General features: G+C 38.2%; 1 long non-coding RNA gene across 2 annotated transcripts in view; it reads right to left on the reverse strand.

The window, feature by feature from the left end:
• The window catches only part of LOC308179671, a 272263-nt gene that overhangs the window by 206100 nt on the left and 43139 nt on the right, over positions 1–23024 (reverse strand). The gene's annotated exons all lie outside the window — the stretch shown is intronic.

Genomic DNA, 23024 nt, shown 5'->3' on the forward strand with positions numbered 1-23024 from the left:
CTAGGTTGTGCATTGTATAAAAACACTGAGGGACAGAGAGAAATGCCATGGAACATAATATACAGTATCTTTCAATAAGCAAGCAAGGCCACAGGGACAGATATAATCCTGCCTGTGCACCAAAAACAAACAATGCACTGAGATATCTTTCTTCATTATGGGAAAGTACATACGTAGTAAGTTTTTTGAACCCCAGAGAAAAAAGTTAAACATAGTGAGACAGATAAGTATCTAAGTAGATACATTATTTTAATGTAGAGAGAAAGGGAGGGGAGAAAAAAAAAGATAAACTAATCTCCATGCTTAGTCTGCGCCTTGCAGGTGTTGATTTTCATTAAACCACTAAGATGTTATTGATGTTCTCCCCCAAACAATAGTGAACATTTGGCTTCTGCATAAATGGCAAAAACTGCAGTAGATTAAGCACTAGGCTATTGCTTGCCTTTGGAAAATTGCCATGTAATAGCAAAGGAGCAAAGCAGTCTGAAGCAGCAGCCTTCTTTAAGAGTCTGATGACAGAGAAGGCCTTGTCATAAAATATCTTTTTAACCTCATCACCCAGGTGGAAGAACTGCCACGTGATAGCATCCTGACCTTTACTGCCAAATATGAACCATCTCCACAGAGTACTAATCTGTTCATAATAGAGTTATTGTTATTTTTTAACAAAACTTTTTTTTTTTAAACATATTAATGCTTTACTCTTTCTTCCATTGCCTTTGAAAATTTGTGTTTGTTTTTTCGGGGGTTTCCTCTAAACTCACAAAGGAAAGATGATTCCACTGCATTAAAATAGGCGCCAGAGGTACTCTAAAAGATATGGGACCTATTCTGTACAAAATAATTTCTTTTTGTATATCATTTGCATTACAGTGATTTATGCTAGTAGAGGTCACACAGTCACACAACCAGTAAAGGGGAGAAGATACTACAGTTAACCATACCCTTCTGCTACGGCAAGTGAAAATACATTAATATATATATTTTCTTATTTTTTTTCCATATTTGAGTACCTCCCCATGCAACAAGCAAAAGCATTACAGGCACTGCCAACAATGTACCTCCTGCACTAGCCAGTATTCATTTTTGGGGTTTTGATTAAACCACCTCTGTTTCTCAGCTATCATTTACTCACACATTTTCTTTGGAGGTGGGCTGCAAAGCAAATCTCTTGCCAGCAGGAGGGCAGCAGCTCTCTTGACTGCCCCACATACACCCTACGTGCAACCCCAACAGCAAGGAACCCAACAACCAAGAATGGAGATGGAGGTGGAAGGTAATGGGTGTGACAGAGAGGAAACAAGGACTCACTAAGAAGACAGGGATGGATATGAAAAGACTGAGAAAAGGAGGAAGATCTGCCTGTCATATCATAAGTATTGTTGAGCTCTCCCATGTCTGATTTTCCAGTATTAGGATTCTTGTGGTGGAGTTTTATTTGCATGTAATAGACAGGTAATGTCAAGAAGAAATTCTGCATCTCTAACATAGTTTTGCTGCATACAGTATACTGTAACTGTACCTAGCAATTAGTGTGGATATGCTGCAATTACTACTGCCTTTTGTCAATGCTTCTTTGTTATTTTGTCAAGCACAAGATTTATGTGTAGGACCAAATTCTACTTTGAGTTACACAAGTTTAAAATGAGAGGAAAAAAGAAGTAGCATGGTACTAAGAAACAATCCGGAAAAATCATTTTTAAGGGACAATAATCCTGTGTAAAGATAACTGATCCACTGGAGGAATAATGTGCTAGTTCCTCAGGCACTGAGATAGAATCAAATAGCCTCAAATTGCTGAAGATCATACAGATGTGCTTGTTTTCAAGACTTATGTTTGATTGGTTGGGCCAGTTAAACCATCTTGCTCATACAGTACCTCAATCCTAGGTACCTTGCAAGAGTCAGACCAAGACCATATTCATGATGTGAAATACAGCACTTAATAACGTGTCAGATATTATGCGCTTTTGCATGCAGAGCAAAATCCTCTGTGTTGGTGGCCTTTTAACCAGCCAACTGGCATTTCTAGAGGCCACGAAAAACTTCCTCAAAAGCTGAATCCAGCTCTCTGGCCATCATTTGGATATCCTTGACCAAAGCTATGATCTCGACCTATTCCTTTTTTACCTCCAGGCTTTGACTAGCATCACTCATTGGTTACCTCTCCGCTTAAACACACACGTGTGTTCAGAATCAGTGATAAGCATGTTAAAAAAAAATACGTTGTTTCATGAACTCTAACAAGGAGAATAAAGTAATATCCAGGCTAAATAGGAATTGCTAGCTAATGCAATGATCTCATACATATCTCACCTCTGAGCACCTACTGTCAGCCACTGACAGAGTCAAAATATTGGATTAAATTAAGCTATTCCTCTCTTCTAGATGAATTATACTTATTACTACACTAATTCTATGCATACTGATCCTACTTAAAAAGGAATCTATACGCAGACAACTGCACAGTACCAGTCTTTCTACTGAAAGACTTAGTATATCTTGAAGAATCAAAACCAAAACAGAACCAAAACAGAATAATATTTTTTTGCTCTCTGGTGGCTCTGGTTATATTTCCATGGGCAGGATTAGTTTACCTCCTATGCAAATCAACGATTGTGAACAGCCTTCAAGGTCAGGGCTAAGGAAATAAGACAAATAGCAAATGAGAATGGTGCTGACAACAACTGATAAGGTGAGTTTTACAGGTGCTGAGTAGCTCATCAATCACATTTCGAGTCTATGGCACGGAAGATCTGTCCTAACTACTATAATTCATAAATTATATAATGAAACAGAAATAAAATGAACCTGAGCATAGAAGAATTTACCATTCCTCATGACCTAGATTAAAGAACATGTAGGTAGAAAGTATGTGTGAAACAGTGATAGATAATCTAAGAAACTGTATTGAGAATTAATAATTTGACAGATGAGGAAGGTTCTATTTTGAAGAAAGCTCTCAGCATGAGGAGAGTTGTTTAGAAACTTCCATGTGACAGAGCAGTGTGAGTATTTGATATCTTCAAGTCTGAACACAAAACATGACGCAATTAGTTATGTTAGTTTAACCTGCAAGAAAATCCCACCTTAAAGCACCATAACCATATTAGAAAATGTCACAGAGTTTCATATTGGTTTTAACTCCCCTGAGAGCTGGCTTACTCCTCATGATAAGACCATTCCATTTCCTCTCTACATTGGGCTCCTTTGACATAAACTGGATCTTATCTGAAATAAACTTACTGTTTTCTGTTTGATTTATTGCTGCCACTTCTGGATGGGTTCGCTGAACTGGTTGTGTATTTTGAAGTCATCAGCTGTTACATGGATTTGAAGCATCTCCAGAAGCCTCATGTTTTTCATTGAAATGCATTACTAGCTGATCTTTTTTGAGAAGATAGGGGGAAAATCTGTACTTACATCACAGTCTGTATGTGCAGGTCAGTTGATTTCTCATTTAATTTGACTTGCCAGTACCTGATTCTCTCCTCCACAATATGCAGCTGAGTGCTCTGTTGTGCAGCTAATTGGTCTGTCTTCAACTTTCCCTGTTAAGTTATGGTGCCTTATTAACAAAACTCATCATATCTTGCTGCCAAACTAGCCCAGCTCTACCAGAGAGCTCAAGAGTTAAACTAGGTGTTAATTCTGATACCACACCACCTTAAAGCTATGGTGATGGGTGTGAATAGGCACTGAACAAACAAAGCAGTAATTTCTGTGTCACCAAAGAGCAGATAGATCATCTTTTACTGGAACAATTTCATTTAAAATAAACATGTAAAATGCCAAACCACTAAACATGCATCACAGGTGGTATTTCAAAAGTTTGGAGCTAACCTGAACCTTATATTGAACGCTAACTGTTGGAGCCTGCATCTTACCAACAAGCCTGATTATTCTGTTTCTTGCTGTGTTTATTGTTTGCAGCAAAATTGTATTAATATAGGAATGAAAACAGCAAGAACAGTACTATATGAAAGCCTGGCTATGAGAATAGAAAAAATAACTCAAGCACTTGTGATCACTGATTATTGCATTTTCAGTGCTGCTGAAGAGATTTTTTTTGAAGTATGTTTACAATCATCTCCAAGTTCTATAAATATTGCTTTGCTATTGACTTTGTGCCATGAATCTAGTACCAACGAAAATACTCACCCTCATCATTGCTGATGGCAAAGCGGCACTTTCATTTTGCTTGGCCTTTGTGTAATTTTAGTATTCATAGGACTAAGAGTTCAATGGCTTAAAAATAATAAAAAAGTGTGAAGAAAACAACTGCCAGAATGAAAGAATAATACAAGTTATAAACAGGACATAGCATTTAAATAAGAGCATGGAAAAAAAAGAAAAAATCGGCAATATTACACAGCTGTTCTAAAGAACTGGGGAGAAAACCTCATTAAATATGTTCATACAAAGATTTTTATCTGTTCACTAGGTTCACATAAAAATATAACAGTGCCATTGAATTAGAATATACAGTTGGCATTACTTTTAAGGAAAGACTACTAAGTCTAAAATAAAATGTTCGTATAAACAGAGTGCAGGAATTTATTTGCCATGCCTACATTTCCCTCAACCAAGGGAACATCAAAAAACTCTTGGATGGGAACTGGTAATATCCTAATAACCACCCCAGAGTTAAACGCTGTTGGCATGGCTGAGCTCCTGCACTACAGGAGCGCAGGGATACAGATGGGGCAGTCCCGTTACTGGCAGGGCAGTCCTACAGATCCGTTTTAAGAAATTAGAGACTGCTAATTGCAGTTACAATTACCTCCTTAAATTCTGATATCGGACAGATGAGCATTATATTCTGATACAGCTGCAGATCAGATACACTGAAAATGCCACACGTTAGAGATGCCATGAATGGCCAAAAACTTTAATTTTAATTTTTATTTTTTTAATTTCCGTTTAATTGAGCAGCATCTAAAGGCTATATTTGTTCTGTCATAGTGATTCTGCTTTTAAGACAAAGCTTTACCCCAGACACTTTACAGTCCTGGTATAATATTAAAGACAGCAAACCAGGGAAGAAACAATAGCAAGGAACTTACTCTGATATTATTGTCCTTACTGTAGTTCTCCAGCAATATCTATTTGGGTAAGGAGGACCTAAAGTACAAAAAATATAACTTGCTTTACGGAGCCTGTGTCTTCACCCCTTCCACACCCTGGATATCAAATGTGTGCTCAATCTTACACGCTAGCTAACTGTTAGAAACGAATGCTTCCAACTAGATTAATGCCAACAAAAAGCATACAAAGATGAATGCAGAGCCTGGAGAACTTGGATTATTTAATGCATGAAGCTGAGACTCTGCTGAGCTTGGAATAAATGTGAGAGGTTGTTCAAGGACAAAAAAGCTCTGCACAAGGGCCTGCCTCCAACTCTTCCAGAAGGAATTCTGGAACTGCAGAACAAGGAACTACAGTAGGCGCAGAAGGTTTCTCACCACCAACTTAATGAAAACACATCCATATTATATTTGTAGACCTACTGGCAGTGAGGTTTTTAATTTTATAAAAAAAAATTTCCTCATGGCATAATTTATGGAAGTCACCCTGAGTTTCCCACATTTTCTTGAATATCAGATAGAAGCAGAGCAAAGAACAAGTAGTTTAAAGTAACATTTTGGTGAAGTTGGGAGGTTAACATTCACATGATACTTTTCTTATTATCTTTTATTTCAATTGTCACTCTAAATATAAAACTGAATGACCTATTTTTCAGATCACTAGGAATTTGCACAATTTTATGCCTTTGCTTAGGGCCATGTCATGACATTCAACATATTGTGAAAGAAAAAGAAAACAAAGATTATCATCAGCAACTCAGCCATAGGTATCATTAGTCTCTTGACTCTTCTTGCCCTGTACTACCTCAATTCCTTCAAGCATCATTTATCCCATAGCAAAACAAACCAAAGGCGGCACGAGGAAATGGCACAAGTGCCCTTCATGACAGAAGGAAAGGTATGGATACTAGTAAGTGTTAACTTTTGATTTTGATGGTCAGAATTGAGGCTGGTATTTTCTGTTCCCTGATAGAGGAGAAAATAGCTTTTTCTAGTTGCAGTATCTGTTTTGACCAATATTATTGCCTGTTATACTGCTGGATAAAGGTCTGCCATACTGTCACAAGAATCTTCTCCTGAACACTCTTCACGTACATCCTGAGCTCATGAATCCCCCTTGTTCATCTCTCTAACACGTATCTTGTCTACTTTTCATTACATTTATTGGCATTTAGTTCAAGATTGCATGTTTCCCAAAAGATTTCCTGTTTCTGTGGCAATACATCTTAATCATTGTTTTTTCTGCCTTTGACCTTACTCATGTCTATTAAAATAGCTTGTCATACAATAGCAGTATTGTGGGTCTTTTGTCATACTGCATACTTACAATCACCTCCCATTGTGTTTTTGTAGGTGATTCACCTCTATCATCTTGAAATGTTATTTTAACCTCCATTCAGTAACAAGAAAAAGAAATCAGTTAAAATAGCAGAAATGGCTAGGCTGCCTCGAATCAAAGTAAATTGGTCCAGTCTCATAATTTAACATCACACAAACATGTTAAAATAAAAAATTTCCAATCATTACTTTATTTAAAAAAAAAAAGTTACCAAATATTAAGAGCTAATAAGATACACTGAGATTCAAAAACTGCCAATGAAAATTAAATTGAGTTAAAACAATCAGCATAAATAACATGAAGGAATAATATTAGAAAAAAACTGGCACATATAAAAACTATGGTTTATTTTATTTATATGGTCATATTCCTCTGTGACATGCGGCAGGGGACAAAAAATTTTAAGAGTGTTCACTGAGAAAATTGAGGATTAACAAAGCCAACAAAAAGGGTCTACAAATAAAAGAAAAGCTGAAGTGGTACAGCGGGAGAAAATGCATCTCAAATGACTGGGAGGGAAAAAGCGCTAGGAATAGATGTGGTTTTGCTCTGAGTTTGATAAACTGAAAGAGGAAAGTGAGATACTGAAGCCACTCTCTTGTGTGGCCAACGCTAATCAACAAACATGTTAAAGTATATATGGAAAAGGATTAATAATGCAGGACAGATAGACAAAGCATGTTTGCCAATGAGCTTCACAGAAGAGCAATTAGATACCTTTCTGTAGTTGGTGAGCATCGATAAGAAGAGATCAGTACTGTTAAGCATAATTAACCTTCATTTAAAAACCTGTTGATTCAGATAAATAGGTTATAAGGAAATATTTGCATTGTCTGGCTGCGGACTATTTGAGGCCTACTCTTGCAGCCTCTGCAAAGGCAGAGTAGTAGAAGACGAGTAGGAGTTTTTCTCATGTAAATAGTTCCTTTTACATCAGTGGGAAAGTCTGTGAGTATTTCAACATGGGAAAGTTGGCCCAACCTCTCATTATCATAATTCACAATGGTCAGCCTTCTACTTGGGACTGGTAACTTTGCAGGGGATAAAATCTTGGTGCAATATCAAAAAAGACATTAGAAGATATCTGAAATCTTCCAAGATAATTTAGCAAGACTTAGAGGACCAGCTTTGGTTTGCTCTTAATCAGAGAAACCTCTGAACTTTGGGGAATCTGTGACAACTTTTTAAATTTGCCACGATAATTGCAACACAACCACAGTGAGAAAAAAAAAATCAGTACAGAAAGATACGTTATTTGATAGGAGAGTATGAGAAAAATATTGTGTAACAACAACAAAAAAATACCAAGCTAAGATTGGACTGAGTGACTAAGAGAAATAGAGGGAAGCTGCTGACAGATTAGACTGATTTCCAGGATCCACAGCCCAGTTTGATGGCAGATGGGAAAGTTGAAAGTTAATGACAGATAAGATAGATGTTATTCTTGGTTGGTTAACTGTTGTTTACATGATGTGAGAGACTAAGTTCACAGTCTACAATAAGCAGGAAAAAAATACTCAAGAAGAAGCAAGAAAGAAAAAATACTTGATATGTGAAGAACTTTAATACATTTCTGTGATTGCTCTCTTCTCATTCAAATTGAGTTTTACATTTGAGCATTTTGCTAGAGGTCTAAGACACTCCCCCTTCTTCTCCCTGTAAAACTTTGCTTCTGGTGACCATTATCATCAGCTGAGCAACAGGAAAATGAATGGTACAATCTAAGGAGTCCAGGATGGGCAATTACTGAATGTTAGAAACTCATCTGATATACCCAAGAATACTACTGACGAACATGTAAACTATGCATGAAGTTAAGAATTAAGGCTGTTTTTTTTAAAAAAAAATATTATTTTTTATTATTTTAAAAAAGAGGCATGTGGGATTCCATTGATTTCAAATGGATAGTAGTGAATTCCTGGCATTTCATAAACTTGTTTTTTAAGAAATGATCCAAGGGGGAAAGCTTAGTGCACATCATGCTGGTAGACAAAATTGTCTGGAATTCATTGACTTGGTAATGTCAAGGTTTATGGAAAAGTAGTAGTAACATTATGCGTAACATATTTGAGTTGTTTTTATAAGATATTTTGGTCACTGCATTGTAAGAGCATCCTCTCAGAGCACACCATTACAACTCAGGGCAAACCCTTCTAGGGAGCTGTGCTCTAGAAAAGGATTAAGTGGCCGTTGCCTAAAACAACATCCGGGGAAAGGATCCCAGTAAGCTGTACAATTGCTCTAGGGCATAAGGAAGATTGCTAGCCATGAAAATCACAACAACACTTCCAAACACTTCTTCATAAAGTGTTATTGTTGAGCTTCATAGAGGAACAAAGCAGGCCAAGGTTCTCTGTAAGTTTCTGGAGCTAGTATATAGCTCAGAAACATGTTCAGATGCCAACATTAATAAGAAAATTTTGTTCTAGGAGAAATAAAAACGATTTGTTACATGTAACAAATCATGAAAGAACACATTTTCTTTTACTGGAAAAAAAGTGGCTCACACAAAGAATTCAGGACAGCAAGTTCTGTTTTTCTTCCTTCTGTGACTTTTTGCTCAGCTTTACATCTGATTTAGTGACTGACCACACACACACCTCTTTTTGTGCATCTCCATTTTTTTGTATTGTACCAAGATGGAAAACATTTTCTGCACATAACTTACTCCTCTATTATTTATTTGCCACTTGAATTCAGGATTATGCTCTTAGGAATGGAAGGGGAGGGTGATTATTTAGCTGCAAGTTTCTTCCAAATAGGTATTCCAAAGTACTACGTAAAAATTCAGTTTAGTTAATTCCAGTAACATCATTCAGAAATAGGAAAGTATGATCAAGAAATTGTTTGACAGAGAATATAGAAGTTGCTGACTTTACCCTGAGCATACTCAATCATATTTTGACCTTTGTCTTCTCTACTGAGTTATCATCTCCATCATGCAGCTGGAACAGACGGTAAGGAGAGCCCTTCAAACCCATATGTGGCTGTGCTCTCAGATATGACTTAGTTACTGTCGAAAATATGAAATAAATCTACCTTGAATATACTCTTCCAAAGTTTCTTACTTGTATATTTTATTTCTAAAATCTTCAGATAAAACATGGTTTGTAGAGATATTGTGCATATCATCCTTTGTGTTCCTACATCTATCCAGTGCCTTGAAATTGGAAGTCTGCGGAACAGTAGTTTCATGTATAATAAATACAAAATTGTCTAACACAGGCTCTCTAAGCAATGCTGACAGAACATGAATGTGAAATAACACTCAAGAGATCACTCAGAAATCAATAAACTCTATCAGCTAGGATCTTAATGCTGTCTACAACAATAATACAGGGAAAGTGATGAAGACTGCAAGGTTACATTGTGGTTTAAAAAATGAACACAATAAAGATCCCCCAAATGTTTTCTTTATGCTGGGAAATGAGTGGAAGGGGGGAAAAAAACAATGCCAAACCAAACAAAAAATCACCAAAACCAAAAAGCCCAATCCCAACCTATGCGTGCCGTGGAAATGCTGAAATACAAAGTATGGGACTTGCCATCACAGACTACCCTAAGCAATTCATCACTCTAATCTGAAAGTGGCCAGACCCACATGTTTCAAGAAGAGAAACTGTTATAGGAAAAGATTTTTTATTTTTATTTTTTCTAACTCAGGCAGTTTCTAACTTTCTAAGTAAGGATGGAGCAATGAAAATGACATTCAGATTTGCCATCGTCAGTCAACTGGATTCAGCTTGTAGGAAATCAGAGAAAGAATGGACTCAGAAATTTACCCAAGATATTAATATTTGAGAAAACAGAGATTGAAGCTGCAGGTTGATGGTATATTCTAGTTTGAGCAGACTACAGTGAATCAAAAATTAATAGTAGTTAAAAATATTGAGCTTCCTTTTAATCGCTAATCACCATCATATTGATTTCAATGAGAGCAACATCTGACCAAAATTATCCTTAAGAATTCTAAAAACCCTTAGCTCTTCTATAAAGAAGGACTTAGTAACATCACTGGGAGCTGATATGCCTCAAAAGAAAATCCTTGAGACCATGCTTCTGCCAAATGTTCACAGGGATTCCACCACAATCCATAGAAGGGCTGGGGGCCTTCGTACTGAAAAAAGATTAACAAGTAAAACGGAGCAGGCAGTAATGGTCGAGGTGAATCAGCATTGTATGTACCCAAAGCATAGCATTAGAAGCAGTGCGGAGAGGGAATAAGGCGGCTGGCAGCTGCTCCTCGGAGGGATGACACACAGGAGACAAATCTTTCCCCTGGATCTTCGGGAACACCGGGCATGCCAGTTATTAGTGAGGGATTTGAAGGTCTGCCACAAAGCAGATCTTCATGCCACATGCATCAACCCAGCTGTCTAAGAGCTGCTTCATTCAGTCCTTTCAAAATACATTTTTATATCAGCTTTAGGTCCTCCATCAGGACATTACCCAAACATCACGATGTCTATCAGTGCCCCTCTCTCCATCTTACAGAAAAATGAGCTGCAGCATAGAAATAAGGAGTTTGCTACCACTTGAAAGCCTGCAAAAAAGCAATGACTTGAACACAGCCTCCCCAGTCTCCCAGGAGTGTTGCCCACTCTCCCCTCTCCTGTTCTTTTCCCCCATGCATCATCACACAGTGCTATATATAAAGTTTTCCGATTGCTGGTTTAATTTATTTAAAGTCCATCCTATCATTTACCAAATGAATGATTTTGTGGAACAAGTCATAAGGAGCTTGCTAAGCTGGTAAAATTACCAAGTGGCTCAGTTTGGATTCCATATGTTCTTAATAAATGTATTTCCACACCAGCTGGTATTTGGTTGCTACAAGTCATTTGCAAACATGATTAAAAATTCAGTCAAGATTAATCTTTATTTTTCACTCAGCTACCTTCAAACAAAATCACCTACTGCAATGTGTACGGTAATCAACCCAAGAAAAAAAGCTTAGAAATGGAAATGGAAAAATCACATAGGTGAAAAGTTAGGTTATTGAAATTTGAATTATTTCTTGCCTACAAAGTTTTAGGTAGTACTCTTTACCTTTGGATATGGCAGTCCTTCTACAGCTGCTCTACCTGATATAAATAAATAATTGACAGTCATTTGACAGCCCTTTAAAGAAAGTACACGAAATGTATAAAAAAAACGTTACAGGATAATAGCAAGCCTCCATACAGTAGACATGAAAGAGAATTTGCTTATGTGTTGTAGAAACTCTACTACTTTTGAAATTACTCAGATGAATATTGGGACAGCTAAGTTAGGTGCAGCAATGTAAATACTAAATGTAAATATGTAAATACCTCTTCTCTTTGCCTAAGGGGCAAAGAGAAGAGTAACCAAAAAGCACAGAGAACCAGCGTATTGGCGTGCCTCTGAGAGCAGCCTTCCTCCCAAAAGTCCACCACCATGACAAGGTGGATGTTGTCCTTTGCTTCATAGAGGCAGCTGGTAGGAACTGTCAGAAGCGGTGCTGCTGGATTGCAGTTGTTGATTACTATGGATTAAGAAGGCAAACAATTCATCGAGTCCTAGAGCTACATCTGCCAAATACAGCATTTGTCTAGTCAGAACACTCACAAAATAGACACAGAAATCATGCCATTGTGCGGAGTGTGGGGGCCTTAGAGAAGCACGGAGAAGGCTCTTGCCTGAGAAATGCTTTGAGAATCTCAGATGAAATAAAACACTCTGGAAGGATACTTGTTTTTCTGATGACTGTATATACATCTATTTAAGTTGGTGTGGCATAACCAGATACATGGAAAAGGCAAAGGTAAAGATGCAGGGTTTCCTTCCCTCCAGTTCAGGACCTTCTCAGGCTATAGGAAGGTACTTGAATACATGAATCTCAAGGCTAGTCCCTAGTCCTGGCTGAGATTCTAGTTGCTTCTGATCAGTTTCAATTTACATCATTTGTCTTTGAACCTACAACAGCAGGGAAAACCCCCTAAAATATTTCCAATTGTACGAGTGACAGTGAATCAAACCTTTCTGGAGCTTTTCTCTTTTGTTTCAAGCAGAGTGCAGGCTGGCTGCAAGGATAAGGTCCTCAAATAAAATAACGAGGATTAGAAGGCATAAGAACATTCACTTCAGGCAGCATTAGAAGTACTCTTTTTAACAGAAAAAAAAGAATTCAAGGAGAGTGCCCAGTACACACATTAAGAGTTGGTCTGAAGTTACAGAACTAAGCACTTTTCACTAAAGCTGTCTGAAGAGGATGAGGGCTCCTATTTAAATATGGGAAAGTGAAAAGAATTTACAGATTCTCAGTGGGGTGTGGAAAAATATAGTGATAGAGAACTTGCTTTTCAGTGCCTGCAATCCATTCTGCTAGCTTGGCAAAAGATCAGAGATCTGCCTTTTCTTTTGCACAGCACAGTTCGTACCTGGTCTGCCTGGCAGAATAGCTGGGAACCCCATGCAGCAGAGTGCCACAATGCAGGGACTCGCTACCTGTGCAGGAACTTCATAGGGCTGTTCACAGCAGAGGAACAGTTGCCCTGAATATTTGTTGTGAGACAAACCAAAACACACACACACACACAGTTCCATGCTGAGCCCACTGCTAGGTGAGCTCTACTGGGCAGATCCCATCCCCTCACAGCTGTTCTCCTGCATGAAGATGATTTTTCTTTCCTTTTTTTTTTTAATCTTTCAGAATTATAATGAATTTGGATTTGACAATTCTATTCTTTCCTTCCCTTCCCCAAACAGCAAACTCAAATAGTAATGAATACATAATGTGCAGTGAACTACTACATAAAGTGACAGCTATTTTGGTGATGTCTCCAACCCATTAACACCTGGAGGTCATTAAGACAGCACAACAGGATGACCCTTGCTAAGGAGTTAGACTAGGAAAATATGTTTTTTTTTCTTTAGGATATGAAATTAGAATAATGTTATTTCAGAAGTGATAAAGACCAGAGAGACGTAGCATAAGGAAGATGAAAACTGACTCACTGACTTATTCAGGGTGGAATATCCTATTGATTCCTTCTTTCATCACAGACAGCCCATCTGTGTTCAGCTGAGTTTGGGTCAAAGGATCCACAAGTATTTCATTATTTAGACAAGTTAACCTACTTAAACAAAAACATTATCAGCTACCACAGGATGATTCGAACTGACATAAATCCTCTGAATACTAAACAAACAATGACAAAAAGCAGACACTGATGGCAGTAAGTGTGCAGCTCGAAGACTCTCAGAAACAACCAGCATTTACTTACAAATTATTTGTGCGAGCAGCTACTGATGTGTATAGGAACGTATTATCAGGAATTATTAACTTAAGAGGTTGAAAACTACTGTGTTTTCAATTTGCAAACCTGAGTTTTCCAGCTGAGGAATGGACACTGGTATAATGAATTTCAGTCTGCCATTAACAGCCCTGTTTTTATTTTATTTTAATCGCAGACTCCTTAGAGGTAATCCATACATCTCACTGCAACCTGCAGATCACTGGTTAAAACCTACCAATTTACTGAGTTTGAAGTATTGAGTTTGAGTTTGAATCTGCAAAGGAAATGGGATTTTTACTTCAGGAAAGTTTTAATTTCCAAGCTCGTTCTGTAGTTTTCTTCAAAAAAGAAACACAAGAATAATTTTGAAATTTTTTGAAGAGAGAAGTTTCCCAAGTTAAGTATAAAAGCTTTATATCAAATTTGACTTTTAAAACATAGAATACTTTTCCACTGAAAGGTCATTACAAAACAAAAATTTATAGTATGTGTTCCTACATCTCTAAAATACTGCCTTTGATCTGGTCAAAATACATTTGAGTAATCACACCAAAATAAATTAAAATATAAAATGTGTGTTCTATGAAAAACCTCAATTCTGGAAAAAAAGGTAGAGCCTGACAGATGCTAGAGTAGCATCTTTCAGAAGCTTTTGACCCACTGGGCAAAAATGACCTGTAAACAGCCAGCTAAATTGGCACCTGTAGAGAGGAGGAATTTGTAGAAATATAAAAGCTTATCAAAAAGACCTACACATCTACAGAATTTGCATAAAGTCTATTTAAGAATACCATTTTGTAACCGCAAATACATATGCACAAGATTCTGAGATTTAAAATTTTGTGAAGAAAGAGGTATTCAGATAGAACCAATTAAGGTTTTGTGGGGTTGAGATAAAAGTTTTGTCATTATTAAACCTTGGATTTAAAAATGTAGTAAGTGATAATAGCTTACTTTTATATAATAAAGAGCATAGGGTTCCTACTAATTGAGTATGAGCAGCAATTAACCTTTTGGTGCATCAGTATGCCAGGTTTGAAATATTTGTAAATTAGGTGATTAGGATGCTTTAGCTTTAAAGCACCAGTGAAGTAAGCCTGGGTTTTCCAAAGTTCCTGCAAAACTGATCTACTCTAAGAATTTTTGAAAGTTCAATGGTACTATAGTGGAAGTATGAGGCATGTATCAATTTAGCCAGCAAAATAACGTGCATAACCCATTAGCATAGTTTAAAAATGCATATGGATGGTTTAAAGACAAAAACTGTTATGTCAGAGTGTTTCGCCTGGTTAGAATAAAATCAGATCTGGTGCCTGTCTTCTGTATCTATCAGCTTGCAGAGACAGGGAAAGGTGTGGCTTGGCAAAGATTTTCTTGTTGAAGGTGTATCTTCTTTAGTGCCTTTTTTTTTTTTTTTTTTTTTTTGTATTTCCAACATACGTTTCCTAAAATAAAAGTAATTTCTATGCAACAGAAGGAAAATCTAACCACAAAGCATTTATTCAACAAGCCCATTTCTAGCTTAATATTATTGTACCAGGGAAAAATAGGCAGGGACAAACAGAACCAAACTTCCGTCAATATGAGACCATTCTCCTGCAAGCCTGCTCTGGTCCCAAGGCCATACAGCTACCCTGGTATCCTCTCTGCTATGCCATGCTTCAATTTTGCATGGTGAATAGGCAGGATGACTAGGAAAAGATTACACTGATATTTCCGGATAGTTTAAGGGGACTTTGCATAGGTTATGCGTCTCAGAGTAGCTCAATGGATGAAAGAAAATGATTTAAAGGCTGTAGATTTAAAGGCCACAGGGGAACAATTTAATCCTAATGCCGGTCTTGATATTTCACTTAAATATAATCACTTAGTGCTTGACTCTGATAGCTAAGGTGACTTTTTTTTTCCTCATTCAACCAAATGAAAGGGTCCCTCTGGTATTTTTATATTCCCAGATGCTTGGTTAATTGTCTAAGTCACGTGCTATTGTTTCTCCAGTATCATTGCTGGCACTTACAGTTAGGCAAACGAGTTTAAACCTTGCTTTGAGGAACTATCTCTGCAAGCTGCTATGAACAAATGCAGAGCTACTGGAGGGGGTAGACTTGGCCACCCAGGATTTTGTAGAGAATAACAATACAAATGAATGAGCATGGGCTAAAAGATTTCTTTTTAAATTTGTGTGAAATAATTTGTCCAGTTGAAGCATCTGTCCAGCTCACTGCACGGTGACCTTGTGTTGTCCAAATTAATGTGTCTTTGGAAAAAACTCATGAAAATTAGTAAACCAGCACATTGTTCAAGCCACATGTATTGCTCAATGTGTCCCTTTCTGTGATATATGCAGGCTGTGGTACCGAGATTGACTGATTCTTGCTTATCACCATTGATTGGAAAATGGTCCTTCCACTTTATAGTGTGTTCTCCTTGAGGTGTAAAGCACATGAATCATCCCAACTGTTACCGTGGCCATTAGTGGGAATGATGAAAGGGCTGCTAAGCATGAGGACACAGGGAAGAGTAAACATAGGAGGACCAGTGTGGGCAGGGATTTGAACTAGGAATAGTGGCAGCAGGGGGCTTCTTCAAACACTACAGCAGGTATTATGGTGGTCTGCAGCAGACAACCCTGTCTCATGCTTTGTTAGATAAATATGAATCAGCAAGTGCTCCACATTTGCTACCAACTGGCAGTGACTCTTGCCTGCTGTTTCGTTCAGTCTGTTCTGCCTAGTGGAATATAACCATTTTTATTACATTCCAAACACGTGAGTCTTCTCAGCAGGTTTCAATAATACTAGCTCGCTCAAACAGCCCATTTGTAAATATTTCAACTCCTCTTCTCCAGTGGAGAACAGGAAATTAAATAATTTCTTTTCATGTTCTTCCACTACATAAGTTTGTTCACTTTCTTGCTCTTGTGCTAAATCTTTTTTTTTTTCTCTCCTTTTTGCTTTCAGTTTCATTATTTAAAGCCCACTTCGCTGGAATCAGTTCTCCATCTGCTAGGGACCAGTCCAGACAAATGTCTTCCTTATTCCTCCTTATTACACAAATCCTGATGGCATGCTTGACTTACAGCTTATTGTAAGCATTCAGCCACAGACATATCCATTTAACAAACAGACATTCACAGATATTGTCTGAAGTTTCAATGTTCTGTCTCAGCCACACAGCACCTGACGAAGCACCTCCCCAGCCCTGCTGAGCAGCTCTGGGTGCTGCAGCAAAGCCGTGCAGTGACTGTTCCTATGCCATGCAATGAGCATGAGCCCAGCTGGGCTTTTGGCTTCCACCACACCAGGCCAAAAGAAAATCCTCACACAGCCACTGTCCCTGCATCTCCAGCCAGCACCTGGTGCTCTGGGAGGGATTTTAGGCACAGGCATGCTGCCAAATGAAGAGTGCCTGGTCCTCTTCCCATCCTCTTGCCTCAGCACTGGGGACCCCACGGGAACAACACCCCCAGGTACCGCTGAAGTCAGACTCAGCTAGCAGGCTGGTGCTGAGCAGGAACAGTTTCACCCTGCTGGCTGGGAGCTGGCTCCCTGCAGAAGCTGGGCAACGTTCCTGCACCAGGCTCAGCAGCATATCCTTTATCAATGTATTGCTGCCCAGATTTTCTTCAGCAGCCCACAGATAGCACAGCTGAATAGAAGAAACTATCAGATCATTGCTTTCCTGGCAGATGAGAAAACAACTTTCTAAACACAGAAGTCATTGGTTAAGTCAGACCATTCTGTTATTCTGTTGCATATGCACTTAAAGAGTTTCTATGGTGCAGAGATGATGTGCAGGAGAAATTATAACCAGCATCATGCTAAATTTGTTTGTGCAGTTGTCTCTGTACAGTCAGCTGATGGAACTGACCCAGATTTTTATCTCATCTCCCCCCCCCACCAACATATACCTTGCCCTTTGGATCCCATAAACTTAGGTGAGATTAGGCAACAGTTTTCCCTGCTTTTGAAGTGGGAGAGCTCCAGAAAGGAAAGAAAAAAAAAAAAACCATCAAGAACTAGGTTTAAGTTAAGAGAAGTTTCTCAGAAAGAATGGACCAGAAAAGGAAATGTCACTGCCATGAGCTGGCAGAGTCCATTTAACACAGTACCTAGTACCAGGGGTCAGATGAGTGTGCTGTTCTACCAGAAAACATATTAGCAGCCCGCAGAAAGGAGACATCCTCTCAATCTATTCACAGAGAGGGTTAATGAGATTCCTTAATTAGGTACAATGGAGAAGAGAATTTGAAGCTTTATATTTTAGCTCTATGATCAAACAAGACCTTAATACCCTCAGGGCATTGTAACAAGAAACAGTAAAGTGAGTAATTCTACAACCACAGAATTGAACAGGGAGGAAGCAGATCCTGCCAGCTAGGAAACCACAGAGGGAACATATAAAATATGCAGCCTGAGTTTTGCCAAACAATATTCCTGTGTTATCAGTTCTCACGTCATTGTGAGCTCTGAATTTTGTTTACTAGTCTATGTACATCACAGTCTGGCATCAGCTCTTTGTCCATGCGACAGCAAGGCTCCTGGATGCAGAGAGACTTCCACTGGAGGGAATTTGGTGGCCAGTAGAAAGAAGTCATCCCACCCTCACTGGCCAGAGGACCCACATTGCAGCTGAAGTGAAGAGAAAGATGTGCACGCTTAGATACTTATTTGGATCAAAGTACCTTCATACCGTGACCTCTGCAAGTTTCTGCAGGACAAAAGGTACAAGAGCTCACTGTTACTAAACTCATGGTTAATCTTTCTGTGTTTTACTGCTCATTAGGGGGAAAAAAGAAGTTTTGTTCACGTATTTAGGAACAGTGGTTTGAAAAACTCATTTTCAATAGTTTAGAGTACATTCTCTCCTCTCCTAGAATCCCTCAAATTTCTGATAGTCTTTGACCTAGATCCTGCATTGATGCCTCGCAATCCACTTTCAAAAGAAATGAGATCTGAGAGCGGTCAGCACCTCTAAAAATTGGGGTGAAATCTCAACTCCATTGCCTTCACCAGGTCTCAGACGTCATCCTGCTTCTGAGGAAGGTAGACAGAGACACTCTTTTATTACAAAGGTAAAAGGACTTTCTTTTGATAAAATATTTGTGGGGAGAGAGAGGGAGGACATAGAAGAAACCTGTGGGTTTGCAACACCTTTTGGAAGCTGATTCAGTCACATTATTCTTCAAAACAGGCTACATGCCCCTAAGTAAAAAAATGTTGAGGTGTTGGGGAACCAGGTCTTAATCCTTCCCAGTTCTTGCTCTTGTAAGTCAGGAGGAATCTCAAATATGGTAAACCCCGAGGAGCTAACCACAGCCAGTTACCGTGAATGCCCTCACAAGCAAAGCCAGTTTCTTGTTCAAACAGTTACGACTCCACTGAAGTTAATGGAGTTATAGTTGCAACTCCAGCGATCACATTGTATTTTTTCCTCTCATTCCTTAAGCAGATGGACAGTTAAATGAAGCAAGTACTCCTATATAACTCCTGTAAGGGACTGCCTTGCTGTGTTACGAAGATGCCTATTCAGCTGAGAGATGTCATTTCTTTATTATTCTACACTAGCTGCTAAGTCCGTCAAAGGAGAAGGAAGATCTACCTTTCCTCAAGAGTGGACGTTTACATTACTGTAATAAGCAGTCAGTGGAGGTGTTTGTATTAGTAACACAAAGGCAATTCTGTGTAACACTTACATCAGATTTATGCTAATGTCAGACGCTATTAGGAGAGACTTACCAAACCTGGAAACAACAATGTGAACACTTTCAGATGTTAAGGAAAGTTGACAACACTGAAATGTGATTCCTCATTATTCTCCGAAAGTTCCTCCTTCTATCCCTGTCATAAGGGTTTGGGAGGGATAAGACGACTTTCTCACTGTCCGAATCTAAAGTCATGGGGGTAAAAGAGTTTTTGCTACAGTTTTTGTGTGTTAGCCAGCTCTGTCTATGCTTGAACATAGACAAGCCAGTCCTACATTTGAGCTCTTATGCTGCAGCAGTAATATCCACAGGGGGAAGTGTTAAAATTACTATCTTCTCTATTAACAAAAGAATACATGTTAAAATATATGTTGTTCTATATATTAATCCCTTAAAAACAAAACAACTTTCTTTAAAAAGTAAGAAATTGAAAGAATCCTCACTTTTTTTTTTACTTAGCTCACCTGAGAAAATGAATGAAAAGGGCAAACTAAATGAAGCTTTTATATCCTTTGACATCAGTGCAACAGGAGTAATACTGAACAAGCTAATGCATTTCCAAGGTATACAGAGATGAAGAAAAGAGAATTTTTAAGCAGCTTAATAGCTAGATGATAATATAAGAGGTGGCCTGGGAAATCACATAGAAATCTGGGGGAGCCAAACATCTCAATATGAGGATTGCTACTAAGGTAAGGAGAAAGAAATGTACTGAGTTATGTTTAGTTCTGAGTGGGTGAAATGCACCAGGAAGCTGTTATACAGTAGCAACTTTTTTGTATTGATTCTTCAGGTGACACATGCCCACACAGTCTAACTACCTTTGTAAAATTAATTGGGTCTCCAGACAACACAGATTTCCAGTGTCCTGCACTTATTGCAAAGTAACTAAAATCTTAGGTGGCCTGCGGAGTCTTTCATTAGACACTGCGAATCCTAGAGAAGAACTTGCAGAATACTAGAAGTCAGAACGGACCAGCCTGGATGTAAGGAGATGCACAGCCAAGCATTTGCAAAGTCTGAGCAGCTATGTTAATACAGTTTTATACAGCAACAGAAGCATGCACAGGCAACATCCACTTTAATCATTCAAATTAGGTTTAACATAAGAAAGAAATGACAATCACATGCTACTGGAAATTGGAGCAGAAAGAAAAGTTGTAAGCAGAGAAGAAATGGAAAAAAAAATCTTTATATGAATTCACATTCTGTCACAATCAGGAGCACCCATGTGAAAAAAAGAGGTATGTATTTATATGTTCCTTGGGTGGACAACTATTAACTTAAAGAGATTTGCCTTGATCAACAACCAGATTCCTGGTATTCTGAATCAGAAAGCGTGAAAACATATTCCAAAGCTTTCAAAGTCAACAAAGGAAACAAAGAAAAAGTCCTTGACAACAAGCTATTTAAAAATTTAAATGTAAGTATCAGTTACTTATACAGGAAATTTAATCCTTTATATATATATATATATACGTAGGGATATATATGTAAACATACACACACATCCTACATGTAAATTAATCCCTGATAAAGGACTGGTAGCAGATTACAAAAAAAAGACTCCAAGGGACTGTGACAAAAATAAATATTTAGTAGCTTCCAAAAATGATGTGATCTAATGAGGGAAAAAAAAAAAAAAGCTTTGAAATGAGATGGCATGTACAAAACTGTCTCTAAAACATCATTTATGTGATAAAATAGAGCTAAAGTATGGACAATGATTCCCTCTGCTCCTGTAAATGACTATCTGATAGCCTTGAAGGGTTTTCCAGCACAGTTCATCAATTCTTATCATATATAATTCATATACTTTCAAGAGAACCGCAGGGAAAACTGGCGCTAGCTCAGCAAATAAATCCCCAAAGTAGGAAATCAACACCTCTTTCTTAATCACATGGCACATCACTTCATGTTTGATGTTTTAAGGAGGATATCCTGAGCTTTGGGCTAAGACAACATTCAGATGAATAAACATAAGAGTCCCAAACATCTTAGGGTGCCTTCTGATTTTTGGATATCAAGGATATTGCACGTTATTTCTAATCTGCTTCTACCAGGAGCCTGCAACTAGCTGATGTAGCCACAACACATGGTAGGGTCCTGATGATTTCAGATCTTGTCTCCTAGAAGATGATGATGCAGATACCTTTGGAAGATGAGAGCACGGTAGGGAGATGTCCACAGGGCATATAACGCTACTGGTACGATTCCCATGTACAGTCTGCCAGCAGATTTACGTTCCAATGAAAAAAATTGAAATGACTTACAGATTTTAATAATATAAATTATTATAAACTAGATTATTAACTAACTCTGATCCTTATAGGAGGATGGAAATACCTTTGTTGGGAATATATATTCAGAGCAGAAGATACAAAAAATACTTGCATTTTTCAGGCTTTTTTTTTTTTTGTAAACGTGATTAGTCTGAGCTTTTCTTCTGTTCTGACTGGTTTGGTTTAACTTTGCATTTATTTCATCTCTAAGGAACCAGACTGCTTTGTCATCATGTCACAGGATGTCACGATGGAGTCTGGCACAGGCACCAAGTGCAAGTGAATTGTAACAGGGAGCTACACTAAAGGAAAACCTCCTCACAGTCATGGCTGAGCAGAGAAGCTGCCAGACCAGAGAAGCTGCCAGACCTTACACTGAAATCAAGAGGATCATGATGTGAAATGAATTCTAGCAAGGTCAAAAACTGTTAGCAAACTTCAGAGGAGTTTCTGTGCTTCCAGCTGCTAGTATCTGTTCCTTCATCCCTACTCCTTGATGTGCCATCATCCTCAGCCAGGGAGCTCCTAGCTCTGAGCCTGTTTGAAGTTTGTTTTTCACAAATACCAACATAGCAGAGGTGAATAATAGGGCTGTTGTACTGGCTCTTTCACTGTACAAATAGGCTTTGAAAAACATTTATAACTACTCTCTAGCCTCTAGCACCTCCTCCTTCTTCAATAACTCTCTGAAATGCAACTCTGTTTTAATTAAGGTCTCAGTCTCTGTTTCTTGCTTTCATCATGTTTCAGTTTGTTACTTAAAACCAAATCCTGTTCTTGTCCTACAAAGGTCCATAGGCCCTAAAGGAAAATCTGTAATGATGAACAAAAAGCACTTAAAAGTGTATTTTCAATTAGATTAAAAGTCAGAAAAACTTTCCACAAGCATCAGTTAACAGTCTGCTACTGTAAATTAATCATTTACACAGGCATGACCTAATAGCATGGCTGTTCCCTTAACTGGAAGTATATTCCTTACAAATTACAGTTCTACCAAGTGTTACACTTTCAGGGTTATTCTCAAAGGTATACAAGTATTTGGATTATTGGAAGAGCCTTAAGGTAGCCTGAACTCTCATGTCCATTTTTGATGATACAATTCCTTTTTCAAAGGAATCACTCTCCAGCTAGGACGCACCATTACAACTTAAAGATGTATTTGCATGCTGGAATCCCAATCTTCACAGATGCTTAGGCTATCCCCCAAAAGATGTTCTTTGTAAGCATGACAAAAATCTCAAAATAGACACCCCTCATGCCCCTCAGAACACAGTAACAAACACTGTGGTTTGGTCCCTGCGGGAGGTTTCTGCTGCCTCCCGTAAATACAATTTCCTAGAATAACCTACCTCG

This window comes from Anser brachyrhynchus (genome assembly GCF_964034855.1).
Source record: "Anser brachyrhynchus genome assembly, chromosome: 17".
In the NCBI taxonomy this organism is placed as follows: domain Eukaryota; kingdom Metazoa; phylum Chordata; class Aves; order Anseriformes; family Anatidae; genus Anser; species Anser brachyrhynchus.